Raw genomic sequence first — 16692 nt, forward strand, 5'->3', positions numbered from 1 at the left:
ACATCATTCCATTTCCAATTCCTTACCCACTTCGGCTGAACTTGTCTTTCCTCTTCCACTTCCCAACCTACTATATATATATATATATATATTCAATGTAACAAACCAATTTCAAACTCATTATCCATCTCCAGTGGGACCTGCACTAAAATTATTACAACCTTTCTTTTTCTTTCATCAGATCAGCCCACGTGAATAAACCAAATTCACTACATAAATGACATCAAGTGGCGGACCCCACAAGAACTCATTACCATTCCTTTATCCCATTTTTCCTTTCAGACAAAATATAGATATAAAAATAACTATTACATTTTTTTAAAATAATAATAATAATAAATTAAAATCTAGAAAAAGAATTGGGTTATCACAGTTCCATTGTATAATACAATTATCAGTTACCAAGGGATGCAATTTGGGCAGGTTAACCCAGTCCAATCCAAACTCAACTCAAATTTTTTTAAATTTGAGCTTTTATGCTATGTTTAGTTAGAGGGATGGATTGGGGAGGGATGGATGAATGTTTTCATATTTGGTTGGAGGGAAGGGAAGAGAGGGAGGAAGTAAGGAGGGATGAAGCATCCCTCCTTGCTATACATTTTCCTATTTACCCAAATTTGGGGGGAAGAGTGGAGAGAAAAGAGGATAAGTATCAAAATTTGTTATAATTTTCATTTTTATCCTTCCTAAAAATTTATTAAAACCCTGTTGCGTTAAACAACTATAGTGATTATTAAATAAATTTAAATTAATTAATTGTTTGGTATGTAATATATATATATATATTCATTTTAAGAATTAAAAAAAAAAACAAAATTTGTTTAGTACGTAAGTATAAAACATTCATTTTAGACAACTTAGTAGAGCTTAATATTATTAAATAATTTTAAACTAATTAATTTTATAACTTTATATAGTAAGGGTATATTAGTAAAAAATATATAAAAACTATCATTTCCTTCCTTCCTTCCAACTAAACAAAAAAAACTAGCACTCCATCAATCCTTTCTCCCGTCCCTTCCATTCAACCAAATAAAAAATGAATGAGATATTTTCCCTTCTTTAAGAATCACTCATCCATCCCTCCCCCTCTCCCATCCATCCATTTTTCCATCCCTCCAACCAAACGGAGCATTAAATTCACAAATCAAGCTCAAATTGGGTTGGGTTTTCTCAAAACCCAGGCATGTTCGGGTTTGACTCAAGTTCAACCCTACCCAACCCAAAACCCAAAATAAAAAAAACTTAAGAAACCACTGGTCGGTGCCATACCGCCGCCCGCAGGAGGTACAGGATTGGAATTTTTGTTGCCAATAAACACCCCTATTTTTCCCTCAGCTCTGCCAGCTGGTTTCACGTCGATGGTGGTCGTCGTTCGCCATAAAGCCTTCAAAGAGGATGTGTTTTCCAATGGTCGGAGGTCAAAACCGACAAGAAAACCACTAGTCGGTCACCGATGGAATCGTGAGCTGTGACCCTGTAAGTGAAAGAAATCAACTGAGCTAAGGGTAAAAATCGTGAAGATTGTGAACCCTAGGTGGGGGTGATATTGCCATTAGAAAATACTACGTTGTTTGGCAATACCATATTTTCATGTCATTTCACCTTTATTTATTTATTTAAAAGAGTAAATATGTAATTTCAGATTTATTAACAGCAGACAAACACCTTAAGGCTATGTTTGGTAGGGTGGGTTTGAAGGGGAATGATAACATTAGTTATGAGGGAAAGGGAAGGAAAGTGAAGGGAAGGAAAGTGAAGGGAAGGATAATTTTAATTTGGTATTATATTTGGTTGATTAATGAAGGAAAAGAAAGGGAAGGACAATAATCATATTTGGGAAAAGAATGGGAAAGAAAAGAAAGGGGATTATTTAATAAATTGACCATTATACCCTTCTATATATATATATATATACTGTCTCTAGACCCACAAGAAAAGAAAAAAAAAAATTAGGGCAAATCATTTCAGCCTCCATATTCTCGTTCTCAACTCTTATATATATGTGTGTGTGTGTGTGTGTATATTTATATTGTCTCCTCAGGCCCACAAGAAAAGGAGAAAAAAAATTTAGGGCAACTCATTTCAGCCTCCCCAATCTCGCCTCCATCTCCATTCTCGTTCTCCAGTCTGAACTTGCCCTTTCTATCTCTCTCTCTCGCTCTCTCTGCACTACAAGAATCAGAAGTTCAAAACCCATATATTTCAGTTTATCTATCTATTTGCAAGAATCAAGAGTTCAAAACCCCTATCGGTATATCATTTCAGATTGTTCAAAAAATCAAACTCATATCTTTCAATTTCCATCGCCGTTGTTCCAATTCGGGTTCATCGTTCGCAAGCTTTAGCCGCTGGCCCGTCATCTCTCACTCTCTTTGCAGCTGCTAACTTGTATGTATATATAATCTTGAGGGTAAAATTGGCATCACAAATATTGCTTCAGCCATTGCCTTCCATTTCCTCCCATTTTTAGGAGAATAAGCAAATTACTGTGCAAAGCTATACTTAACCCTCCAAAGCCTTCCTTCTCATTTCCTTTCCTTCCACCCATTTTACCTAAACACAACTTTTTAATCAACCGCCATCACCTTCCCTTCCCTTTCCTCCCATTTTCACTCTACCAAACTGAGCCTAAGGCACAAAAAAGTCTATGAGATTGTAAATCAATTAATTGGACAAAATATTTTTATTAATTGCAGAATCAATTCTTTAGTACACTCAATTATTGGAATTAAATTGCCTTTCAAAACAAATTATTGGAATTAAATTGTGCAAAGTGTTAAAAAAAAAAAAAAAAAAAAAAGGAGTTAATTAAATTTAATGCGTTAAGATATAATAAGGTAATTTTCCTTAAAAACATATTCTAATTCCATCAATATATTTGAAAAATGATACAAGATCAAATTCATATTATTAGTCCATCAATGATTTAAAAACTTTGACTCGTGAAACCCGCCCGACCTGTCCAAAATTTTGATGTTTAAAAAATAAATTTTTCTTAAAATTTTTTATGTTTACAAACATGAAAAATGAAAATATAATTTGCATATTTGTAAAAAAAAATAAATAAAAAAAAGACCCGTAAAACCCGCCAAGCCCGCTCAAAATATTCGGGCTAAGTTATTGACATAACCCATTTTAAATAAAATTTAGGCTGGCCCAAACCCAACCCAATTTTAAATTAATGTTGGGTTGGAACTGAGCTGGATTGGGCCAGCCCAACTTGCAGCCCTTCTAAAAAAAAACCAAGAAGACTTTCAATTGTTACACATTATAATATAATTGGATGAAGTTGCTGTCACAGTTTTGATACATGCAGCTGTTTGCCATGGTCCCAACTCTATATTTTTATATGAACAATATATATATATATATATATATATATATATATATATATATATATATATATATATGGTGACTTAAAGCCAAGTTCTAATAACGAGGATTGACCATCTTCATAAAATTATGGAGCACGATCGATCTGGCCAAGAGGCATAGGAACAAAAATTATATTATGTTATATATATTTTATTCATACATATATATATATATATACGGTGACTCAAAGCCAAGTTCTAACCACGTGGATTGACCATCTTCATAAAATCATGGAGTATGATTGATCTGGCCAAGAGGCATGGGAACAAAAATTATATTATGTTATATATATTTTATTCATCTTTTTCTTCTTTATTGTACAAGTGCATGTATCTCTATAACACATTATAAGGTATAATTATTTTAAATCTTGTGTGTGTGAGTGTTTCTTTGAAGGTAGATTATTATACCATTAGCATCTTCAATACAAAATGTTATTTTTTTTCAAATAAAGTTATATTTTGAAAAGAATTACAGTATCAAAATAGTATATTTTAACAATTCTGCTTTAATGATGCATTCAATCTAAAATGTTATTTTTTGACACAACAAGCATTCTTTTTTAACTACCATTCCCAACTAGCAATACTTTTGACAATCTCAAAATATGAGAGATTTTTTGAGAACCCATTGGAGTGTATTATTTTCATCCATCTACTATATTTTGACTTTGATAGACCCTTTGAGAGTTGCTATATATGATAATACTTTTGACAATCTTAAATTATGAGAGGTGTTTTGAGTGCCATTGGAGTGTATTATTTTCATCCACCGACTATATTTTGATTTTGAAAAGGTATTGGAGATGCTTTGAGAGAAAACAATATACGGCGCGAGCATGAGATCAAAACCTAAGAGAAACCATGAACTTGTTTGGTGTAGTTTTCTATTTGTTGAGAATTCAGAATAAAAAATTTAGAAAAACATGTTCTGTTGGTAGTTTTCAAAAGAAAAAAAGTTTCTTGAAAACTCAGCTAAAAAAGTTTTATTTTTTGTTTTTTTAGAACTGTCTAGCCAGGAAAAAAGAAAAAGAAAATAAAATAGTTTTCTATTTTTAAGATTCTGAAAAAAATATATATTTTTTTGAGTGACAATCTAAGCCGACCTCTTTAAGATTAACTCTCTGAGATAATTTCCCTTTTACATATCATTCGCGTGGTCATTGATATAAATGATATATCATCACTTATTAGGAGAGACGACGAAACTCAGCTTTAACCATGCAAACATATATATGAAACCAACAATATAGTTAATAATAACAATAAAACTCAAGAGTAATTTACGTACTACCATTTGTGATCTTAAATTATTCTAATAATATATAGAATGGTCAGCTCTAGCTATTTCACTTTCTGAAAGAGTGGAAGTGTAATATTTAATATATAATTTACCCAAAAAAAACCTTTAAATATAACTTCATGTCTTCATTTAGAGTGAAAGAAGCTGATGTGTAAAGAGCCAATGCCAGAAATGTGGAAATGATGGTTGTCATTGTAGGCATCCTTCCTTTATCACTCCTCAGAACCATGGCCTCATAAACTGGCCAGCAGTTCAAAACCACAAAACCAGCTATAAACATCTGCCCAAACAGTCCCTCCGAATTTTCACTTGTGAAAACTTTTCTAAACCCTACTAAGAACGCGATTAAATTGATTATTGCTGCCATTGCCAATGGCACGAACATAGGCGACGAGACTCCGAATTCGAATGTCCCTTGATCATAGCTTCTACTTTGTTCATCGTCAACAACTTTGCTGGTCACATTGAATCCTTGTGTGGCAATGCCCAAGCGTTTGGCCACGTATTCCATCAATCCAAACAAGTAAGATGAGAGTCCTCTTACCAACCACATCCTCTGATCACTCCACCATCTTTTTACAGTACCATTTTCTAGGACGAAGTCAAGGCAATCTTGCACGTAAGCTCCAACAAAAAGAAATACATACAAGAAGAGCCATGGGTCTGAGACCTGTTTCACATTATTATAGTTTTAATCAGAATATTTTTGCACAGTTTCAGAAAATTATATATTAGTCCTACTTTTCAATTCTAAAGACCAATAACACCTATGAATTTTTTTTATGACAACTGAGTCCTACTTTCAGTAATTATTTTCGTTCATAATTTCGTTAAAATTGATTTTTTTAAATTTTTTTTGGTTAAATGTTGCCCTTTTATAGAAATATCATTATTGTAATTTTCCTAAGAAAAATTACAAAAAAGTGGGGTTTTGGGATTCTATTTATCAAAAAATGGAGTTAAAAGCAACACTTTTCAAAGTCATGAACTTTGACAAAAACTTGATGTGGAAATAGAAAAATACTATTCATCTGCCCAAACCATCCTCTTAGCCTTTGGGTACTGCTTTTATGCACTCATATACTATTTTTGTGCAAATCAAATAATCATAATGATTTGCACAAAAAAGTGGTACATTTGTATACAAGAGTGATACTTACATGCATAAATGTGGTACCTCTGTACAAGAGTGGTACTTACCTACATAAAAATGGTATCTCCCTCTAATTACAAAAGTAGTACATTTGATCACAAAAGTGATACGATAAAAGTGATATATTTGTGCACATGATTAATTCTTACATGCACATTTTTCTCATTTTCACAGTAGACTATGCTCAAAGTCCATGGCTTTGACTTTGCAGGGTAAATAGACTCCAAAAATTATACTTTTCTATAATTTTCCCATTTTCTTATATAAAAGAAAATTTCAAATAAAAATCTATACTATCTTGATAATATATATATATATATATATAGACTTAAATTTACATAAACTTATCTATAGTTCTTGAAATCTCTTATTTCTAAAACAATTAAAAATATATAATAAAAAAAAAGTGAAAAGAATTTAGTAATTCATTAATTATACACGAACACACTTCATAAAATATATATATATAGATTTACACAAACTTATCTTTAGTTCTTGTTTTAATATTTTATTATAATTGAACATAGTTAAAAATATTTGTTAAAAGTAGTATTTTATGGTCCTTATAAACGTTGACTTATTTGCCTTTAAAACTGACAAGTAGGACTAAATAGTACTCATATTCCTAACATAAATTCATATATAGTTACTTAATTATTTATCTAATTCTAATTTATTTATTTACTGGATATGTTCCATATTATTTAGTACCCAAGTGATCACAAAGTCCTGTTTGCCCAGGGAAAAAAAAGGGGGCAAAAAAGTCAGTTATTGTCCGCTTGTGACATTTTGTACAAATGAGGAAAAAGAAAGTGAGAGACACCTGGGGAAAATACCCCGATAATTTTAAAAGATTTATTAATTAGGATTAATTATTTTATTTTATTTTTCAATGATTTATTTTATTTTATTGAGTGCTAGATTAATTATCTTATTTTAATTAAGTTATATTTCGTGATTATGTATGATAATTGATTGTTTGTGTGGTTGATTATTGATTGAATTATTGGTGTGTTGATTTTATTGGTATTATATGACTTAGTTGTAAATTCTTGTTTGTTTATGTGCTTCATGTAATTAGTTATTTTAATTTCTGTATTTAATTAATTATCTTATTTATTTAAATTAATTGGATTGGGCTTAAGGAAAGTTGGACCAAAAGATGTGGTCTTGGGCTTGTATGAAACCTTATTGGGTTAATTAATGAAGGTCCGTGGTTATTTAATTATTTAAATGATCACTTTTGTATCAATTATATTTATATATATATATATAATTATATATAAATATAATTAATTAATAATTGTTATGGAAAGATATATATATAGATATATATTTATTGATATTTATAAGTATATATGATTTAATTAACTAATGAGTTAATTATGGAAGGAATATATATTTATATATATATATGTTTATAGATATAAATTATTTAAAGATTATTATTTTAATTCATAATACTAGTTGGAATAGGATTTGGAATTTAAGGTGTATAAAAATACACATAAGGCTTTAGGGTTAAAGGTTTTACACGTTAGAAAAATAAAGCAGACAGAGAGAGAGGAAGAAGAAGGGCTGACAAGGAGGAGGTCGGATCTGAAAAGGAGGACGTCGGAATTAGAAGAGATAATTAAAGCTTAAAGCGTCGGTTTCGTTTCGAAACCTTCAGGCGAGTTTTCTCTAACTTTCCTCTTAGAACTCATAAGGATTTCACCTTGAGTATTAAGGCTTTAATTAAATTTATTTGTTTAAAAATTATGGTTAGATCGGAATAATTAAAAAGTATAAACTATTATATTTGATTTTTAGATTATTGGATTTTAATTGATATATATAGGTGTTATGTATATTTTAAAATCAATCTATAGGTGAATTTGTGACCCAAGAGAGTTAATTATGGTTTCTTTATTTTCTGTAATTTTCTGGAATTTTTCTGATATTTTTAGGAATTTATTAGGATTTATTTTCCTATTATTTGTTAGGAAAATAATTATATATATATATATATATATATATATATATATATACTAGAAACTGATCCAGTGCGGCGCGGTGTAGGATAATAGGGTGTATACGCCAATTAGGGCCATTTGATTAATTAAACTTATGTGAATTGATATGGTGCATCGCGGCGCATAAAACTTTGGTGCGCATGTGAATCTGGACCACGGATTAAGTTTGGTCAACAGAAGATTTATCTGGTGTGGGTGCATACATGTGAGCTCAAGTGAGCTAATCTGGTGTGGGTGCGTTTGTGTGAGCTCAAGTGAGCTAATTAATTGTGGGCGCGCTCACAGTAGTGTTTGAGCTTAGCCAATTATTTTGTCTGTTTGTGACATAAAATTAAAACGGTCATAACTTAGTCATCTTAAATCGAAATTGGGTCATTCTTGAGCTCAAATTCAAGGATTTTTCGTCCTCTTTCCAATGGTACCAATTTCATTATCAGATTCTTATCCTAATAAGAGATATTTACGTTTTAGTGAGACGGTGTCGGAAAACTATTTAAACCGGTATGGAGTATTTAAAGGAAACTATTTCTGACATATTTAGTTGCACTAATTTGGGTAAATATAATAAATTAATAATTTGTTATGGAAGGAAGTGTATATATATATATATATATATATATATAATTATTTATATATGGGTATATATAGTTTAATTTGTCTATGAGTTGTATGGAAGGATGAATATATATATATATGTGTATGTATGTATGTATATTGATTTTAAATAATCAAGGATTATTAAAGAAAGTGTTAAACACATATATACATTAAATAACATATGTGTAGGTATATATATATATAAATCATTTAAGATGATTAATATTATCATTCTTATTTGGCATATCTTAATAGGCTGGTTGTTAAATTAATGATATGCGTATAATATGCATGTGATGGCTATGTATGATTTAGCGTATTGTTAATTTTAAAGTTAATTCATGGTTAAAGTGTGGGCATGGATGAATTGTCAAATGATTAAATATATTATCTAAATATTTGTATGAATAGAATACATATATGGAAAGTATGGATGAATTGCTAATTAAATGTATGAATAAATATACCTGTGGAGGCATGGTTGAATTGCCAATGTATAAATATACATACACGGAGGCATGGTTGAATTGCCAATGTATAAATAAATATACTTATGGAGGCATGGTTGAATTGCCAATATATAAATAAAAATATTTACAATGGCATGGTTGATTTGCCAAAGCATAATTACGTTGTTATGTGTTAGATGATTAAAATATCATCTATGGTTGTTGTATGTATGGATTGGATTAGGGTTAGATATTCTTAAATGAGAATAGTTTAGTACTTACTGGTTAGTGTATTATTTTACATTAATAAAATAATATTGGGGAAGACGTGGATGATTTGTCAAAACTTGGATTTTGGATATGTGATTTAAACAATTAAAATCATTATCGGGTTGGGATTAAATAGAGTATTTCTTTTATTATAATTTGTTGTTTAAATGATTAAACAACTGACTAGGATGGGATTAAGGTCAAAGGAGTTTTTATAAAATGAAATGGTAGATTGGTCTAGGTATGAATATTATTTTAATAATTATTTAATAGGTATGGAAATTTAATAAACCTATTAATGGATGTGATTAGTATAGTATATATAATTATATATAGACATGTATATCGTGCTTTATTAAAGTTAAAACTTTATTAGGTTTGATTTTGATCAGAGATGATCTGCTTATTGGTTTTCAGAGGCCTGGTAGAGTGAACTTGCTCGTAGGGTTTAACCCACGATTTATTTTTCAGGTTATTAGAGGTTCCAGTCTCGAGGTTGAGGATCCGCAACTGGGAGACTGTCATTCGTCTATTCATCTTGTGTACTTTTAAATAGTATTGGATTATTGGATAATGTTTTAAGGGGTCCTTGAGTTATGGGATTTCCAAATTGTAATTGTTGGAGAATCATTAAGTAATATTTATTTATTAGTTTTCTTCAGCGGTTTATTTATTCTTTATTATTCATCTTTGTATTCTGTGCTTGTTAAATACTTAAATTGTTTTGATATCCCTTGATTTTGTGCACGGACTTGATCAATCCGTGTTCCAAAATTAGGGAGTATCACAATACGTATATAAGGTTTGGCATTGAATGGCCTGTGATGTCTTTGTCTTTATAGATCTCTAACAAAACCTGATTTGCAGACCATGGCAGCGCATATAATTACCTTTAATTCAAGCAAACGTACACACAGACTCATAATTGGCTCAAACTTTCTATTTCGAAAGGAAAGTTTATACCATTTAGCTAGACTCATATCAATGAATTAAAACTTAAAAAGGATGAAAACTTGGAAAAAGGTATAAGTGGTAAATGACCTGAATAACAGTGGGATGATGTTGACGAGTGAAACCGTTTGTCCATTTGTTGAAAGCCTGGTGTTCTTGTTCACTGTTGATGTACTCATCCCCAACCTTCCCGCTCTCAACAACACTCTCTACCCTTGCCTTCATGTTTTCGTACATCATCTGTAATATGCATCATCAATATCTAGAGTTAATGGTCAATTAAGCTCATCACTATAACTATCTAATTTAATTAGTCCCACACTAGTAAACCTTTGAAACAAATATAAATGTATAAAATTAATTAATAATTTCAAAACAATCAATTTAGAAGTTGATCTTGCCGGTCAAATGGACCGGTGTCATAAGCAACTCTAGATGTGTTTATATATACATAATATATATATTGTCTTAATTGCCTAAATAAATAAATAAATCAAACAACATATCCTAAATTTTGTGCAACATTTCAATGGAAAAGTGTAATGATCACATTGGCTGTTATGAGTTCTCAGAAATGGATTTTTTAGTTGAAAAATTACAATTTACTTTCAAATCGGAACAACCCACTTAGCAATTTCTAAGATATAAAAATGGATGATTGTTAAAAAGTGAAAAATATGGGTTAATTGCATTAAATCCCCTGAGCTTTTATTTCTCTCTCAAAAAGCTCCCTGAATTGTAATCTCAGATACACCCTTATGGACCTCATCATCCTACTACCATCCTTTGCCTTCAAAACCTGCCTGCAACTTCTAATGATCATATATACTTACCAAAACAGTGACTCTGAGTCACTATTACCAACACATGATACTTCATCTGTCTCAAATGTCATGTGAGTCACAGTTATTATGCAACGAGGGAGTATATAATAGCCGCCAACCTATACCCAGACAAATTCACCAGCGCCACCGTCACCGGCACCGACCATGAAAACGATTAGGAAATCTCCCAAAGACCTGATTTAAAATCAATCAAAATTAAATCTAAGAATACCCCACTGATTCAACCCCTCGTGGGAGCTGAGGAAGTGGTGGAAACCACCAACGTCCCCATCGCAGAGAAGAAAAAAAGCCGCCGGAGACCGGTAAGCCGACGGCGGTGGAGGAAGTTTTTTCCCCTGTTTTTGGGTCTCCCTCTCTTCCTCTCTATACTCACCACGTTCCTCACCTTCCCCAATCAAAGCTCTCTCTCATCTCCTGAGCCCTCGGATCCGGATTCGCCCACCATTGCCTGAATCAACAGCGGCAGCTTCAGCTCCTGTCCGGCCTCCATCATCGCCGCTCAACAGCTATGGCAGCTTCGGTATCTCCGACAACCCACTTCTCCGTCGGTGAGTAAAGAGATAGAGAGCGGGGAGAGACAGCAGGAAAAAATAAAAATAATTAAAGAAGCCATTAACATTCCTCTTCTACCAATGTCTGGAGGGATGAACAATGTAGGAGAGAAAAAGCTGAAGAGGGAGAAGGAAATAGTTGAAGAAGCCAAAAAACTTCTCTTTTTTGGGCTGATTTACAGGAAAAAAAAAAAAAAAAAAAAAAAAAAAAAAAAAAAAAAAAAAATCTCTTTTTTTTGGGCTAGATGTTGCTTCTCCATTGATTGAATGTTCTAAAAACAGGATGCCAATTTTTACCGCCTGCCGGGGCCACGTCCCACGTCCCACGTCCCACGTCCCACGTCCCGTCCTGTTAATAACGGATATGAGAATACTTTTTATACAGTTAGGGCGGGCATGGATACAAATTTTGTACCCGTCGCTGGTCACTGGACAGGTAAGGGTTCAGTATACTTATCCTAGGGGCCCCACCCCGCTAAATATATAACTATATATATATATGTAAACTTGGTATTAAATTTGTTTTGCTTTTGGTTATAGTGGAAGTTGGAGTTTAGAACTTCTTGTAATTTGGTTCTATTAAACATATTTATTTTTGTTTATTATGTTTTTCTGAATTATGTTATGTGCATGTTATTTTTTTATTTTTATTGGGATACATAATTTCATTTATGTTGTGCCATTCCCAAGCTTTCCACATTTAAATAGCAGGAGCTTAAGTTTCAAAAAATGAGAGAAAAAAATTTGTTAGCGAGGCAGGCACGGGGGCATAGTATTTCCCAATGGGGCGAGGCTGGACATGAAAATCCAACCCATTGAGGGTCTCAATGCGGGTATGGACTTGACAAAAATTAAAAGGGGCGGGACGGGATTTAGAAAAATCCGCTCCAAACCCGCCCCGTTGCCATCCTTATCTAATAAGGGCTAAATAGTAATTGTATAAGTTTAGTAACCTTTCAAAAAAAAATTGATAGTTTAAGAGGTTGTTTTTAATTTAGAGATTTAATGTAATTAAGGGTGAATTTTTTAAAAGAAGTTCAATACCACGTAAACAACCTCGCAAAAATATATACAATTGTGAGAAATTTTGGAAAAATACATTAGAAAAAGTATAAACATCCCCTCCAAACAAAAATAAAAAGGGTTAATTTTATTAACATTCTCTCAGGTTTAACCAAATATCACCCTTAAATATCTTTCGAAAATAACTATCACTTAGATTCGTTTTTACTTTTTCGTTACGGTCTCAGTTAAAAATATAAAAAAAGACAATTTTGCACCTAATTTTTAAATCCAAGTTATTGAAAATGACCATTATACCCTTATTGACACCCCCTCAAAAAGCGCTCACCACCGCAACAAGGCCACCACCCATAAGCCCTCCGTAGTCGTCGGCGACTACTGGAAGGTGGCCGGAGCCACCATGGATGGAGGACTGGTGCGTGTCAAGAGTCACTTTAACTTTAGTTTATTTCAGCAAGAAGAGGAGGATGTTCAGTCTATGGCCGAATCTAGAGGGTCTGTGCAACGTTGTTAGAGAAGATGATTTAATGGGTTGTAAACTTGTGATTAAGTGCTCCGCAGTTACAATATAATAATTTAATAGACCACTGAGAGGAAGAGAAGCAAAGGGAGCTGATCCGCTGCTTCTCGGTGCAAAGTAAACAATTGAGATTAATGGCCAGGATTAAAGTTAGCCGTGGGCAACGCTAAGGTGTTGCGCACGAGCATCAGCAATAGTGGTGCAAGTAATTTTAGATTGTGTTAGAACAGTGCAAATAACGGTTAGGGTGTGAGTGAAAAATGGAACAAAAGTTTGTAACGTAAGTGATAATTATTTTTAAAAAATATTTGAAAGTGATATTTTGGTTAAACATTAAAAGGTGTCAAAAAAAATTAACCCAAATAAAAAATATCGGGAGATAAAAAGAACATAAAATCTTGGAGGGAAAAATGTGAAACTTTTGACAATTTCATAAATACTTATAACCCAAATCTCAGTAAAAATTTAAAATACTTTAGTAACAATATCAAATTTGCAAGTTTGAGCATATATTTATGAGGACCAATCATAACTGCCACGAAAGTACAAAAAGTTAAATAAAAAAGTTGACACATTTATTTTTTTAGCAGACTCTGATTAGTCGGACCATAAACATATAATAAAAAAATTACTTGACAAGGATAGGTATTATTATTTACCTTGATATTTTCAGTCTCACTGCACCTAGAGTAGTTGGATCTGAAATAAGCATCTGGACACCTCTCTACAATTTTGCTTTCCCTACAGAAGGGTAACCAGTGGCTTCCAAATTTAGCAGCCTCCATAAAAGCAAAGAGAGTCAACTCCGAACCTCCATCGTCGGATACATAGACCGAGAGCTTCTCAGTAGGGTAGTCATAAGCCATGACCGATAAGGCCGTGTTCACAACACTCATGGGTGGCTCTTTATACGGATCTGTGTAGGTTTTCCGGGAACTCTTGACGATAGATGGGTCGCATGCGATGAGATTGAGTGGTGGACCACATGAACCCTAGAAGAATATTGGAGATAAACATGGAGAGGGAGATGAAGAAGGAGACTAGGGAGATGGAGTGGAAGAGTGAGAGTGCATGGTGATAAAGCAGAGCAAATATGGCACACGTGTAAGCTGCCGCGAACAAGCGGTTTGTGTAAGTGCGACGGGAGAGCTTGAACGTGTGAAGGGGGTCCTTGGTGGTGGTGGTACCCTCCATTTCTGTGCTGCTCTTTCACAGGGATGATGGAAGGGTGGTCCTGATAGATGAGCCGATGACTTTGGCAGAACACACATGGCGCGCACATGGGCAATTTTAATAATTAAAAAAAAAAAGAAAAGAAAAAGAAAATTAAAGGAGAAAGAAAATGCGCATGCGGCTGATTCTTTTTCCCAGGTTCATCTTCCCTACGTTTGTGTTTTTTTTTTTTTTTCTCTCTAAAAATCTCTCTCTCTCTCTCTCTAAATCTCATGTTCTCTCTGTTTTGTCTTCAAAGTTCAGATCTCAATTTTTTTTTTGTTTCTTCTTCTTGAGATTTGATGGAGTCTTTGCTTTCTCTTTCTAAAATTCTTGCTGTCTTGAATTATCAATTGAAAGACAAGCCAAAATGTCTTAAAATGGACCAACTTAATTCTTTTTACCTGTGTCGGTTCTCTAAATACTGATAGGTGCCCTTTACAGATTCGATAACCTCTATGAAAACTCTGACAAAACCCCTTAACCCTTGTTACGGAATCGATGAACATATCAAAAAGTTGGGTGTTACCGTGAGACAAAAATCAGAAGGCGACGAAAATATCGGACACTTTTGGTGTTGTCTTCGATGGATTGGTTTGGCCAAGAGCCGAAGAGGGTAACGAAACAAATCAGATTCAGTGATTTCTACACCAATCTGGTGGTTTGTCTCCTCACCTCTAAAGCATGGTTTTAGTAAGAACGACGAATGGCGAATACTTAAACTTGATTTACCGTGAAATTAATTTGATGATTTTACACATTTTGGTGTGAATTGTGATCTTTTTTATTATTTTAACCCAAAGGTTATATTGCAACCACAAATTGTCCACAATTCTGTTTGATTGTTTAGGGTTTGTTGGTTCTCTCTCAGTATGTTTTTTTTTCCTTTTCTGTACCAAAAGTTTTCAATTGTTACGGTGGAAGATGCCGGAGAAATTGTTAAGAACAGTGGAGGACAAAATGGTATTTACGAAGAATGAGGAATCGTCGTACACAGCCGTCGACCCACCTTTCTATCGACAAGGAATCGTCCAAAATCATCTAGAAAGCAAAACCAACGCCGACGTCCTCTCCACCGGCGACACCGACGTCGCCGATTCCCACCAAGAACAACACCGACTTCAGAACCTACGCTGATCGCACCACCGGTGTATGACTATCTGAAATTTCACGATTAAAAAAAAAAAATCTAGATGTTGAAGAAGCCAACACATCGGGAACAACACCCCACCTCTTCACTGATTACCACCGATCAATCTTGCTTCTCGTCGGCGTCAACCTCGCGTGCTCTGGCCACCGTGAAATTAAAAGATCATCCAATAGTCTTTGGAAGAGAGACCTGTTGGGTGAAAGCTGGAGAGAGAAAGAGAAAGAGAGGAGAGGGGAAAAAGAAGACCCAAAAGAAGCACCTGTACAAACATGTGAAATGATAATACATGTGTGAAAGTCATATAGAAACACGTGAGTAGCTCCAATAGGTATTATTTAGATATTCCATCCTTTTCTTTTAATGGTATTAGAATAAGGATGTAGATTGAAACATTATAAAAAAAATAAAAATAAAAACTTTTGGTTTTCAAATGCAAAATGATTTGGAGTGCCACAAATACCACTATTTTTTGTTTTAGATTTTCAAATCATTCATGCTGGTCAACGATAGGCTTATCACATTAGCGGTCCTACTATAGAACTTCCTATCACCCTATAAAAATTTTTTAAATTTTTTTTAATATCTTTATAATTGACAAACTCCTTACCGATCAGATTGGTGCAATGGAAATGGGAGAAAAGGAGAGGAAAGAAAAAGTGATGAAAGGTGATTAAAAATATTGTGTTTGACTTTAGAACTAAAGGGAAGGGAATGGATGGTTTTGAAAAAATAACACAATGCACAAACAGTAATTTCCTTATCCTCTCATTTTTAGGAGGAAATGAAAAAAAAAGGGAAGGAGAAACTTGACTGATGCCAAATTTACCCATATACAAAATCAAGATTACACTTGATTTTAGGATTTAGTTTGCAAAACAAGAATTACAAACCTTGATTGGTTGATTTAGAAAAAAAAATTTAAATAAAACCCATACATATAAGTTAGTAGTTGCAGAGAGAGGGGCAAGCTTTAGAGTTGAGAGACAGTGGCTGAAGCTTGCGAACGGCGAACCCGAACTAGAACAACGGGCGATGGAGACTGAAAGAAATGATATGCCGATATGGGTTTTGATATATGTAATAAATAGGTTTTGAACTTTTAATTCTTGCAAACGTACATGTGGATAAACTAAAATATATAAGTTTTAAACTTCTGATTCTTGTAGATTTTGTAGTTTGCTGTTGCAGAGAGAGAGAGAGTGCAAATTCAGAGTTGAGAAGGAGAATAGAGATGGAGGTGATTGGAGAGGCTAAAATGATTTGCCTTAAAAATATT

At 33.2% G+C, this 16692-nt stretch overlaps 1 pseudogene; it reads right to left on the reverse strand.

The window, feature by feature from the left end:
- Positions 1 to 4678: 4678 nt before the first annotated feature.
- LOC132308187 (cellulose synthase-like protein G3) lies at positions 4679 to 15632 on the reverse strand (annotated as a pseudogene).
- Between the last annotated feature and the right edge of the window lie 1060 nt (positions 15633 to 16692).

Source organism: Cornus florida, unplaced genomic scaffold (assembly GCF_030987335.1).
Source record: "Cornus florida cultivar Cherokee Brave unplaced genomic scaffold, ASM3098733v1 CherokeeBrave_3.0.0_Hap2_Chr05, whole genome shotgun sequence".
NCBI lineage: Eukaryota > Viridiplantae > Streptophyta > Magnoliopsida > Cornales > Cornaceae > Cornus > Cornus florida.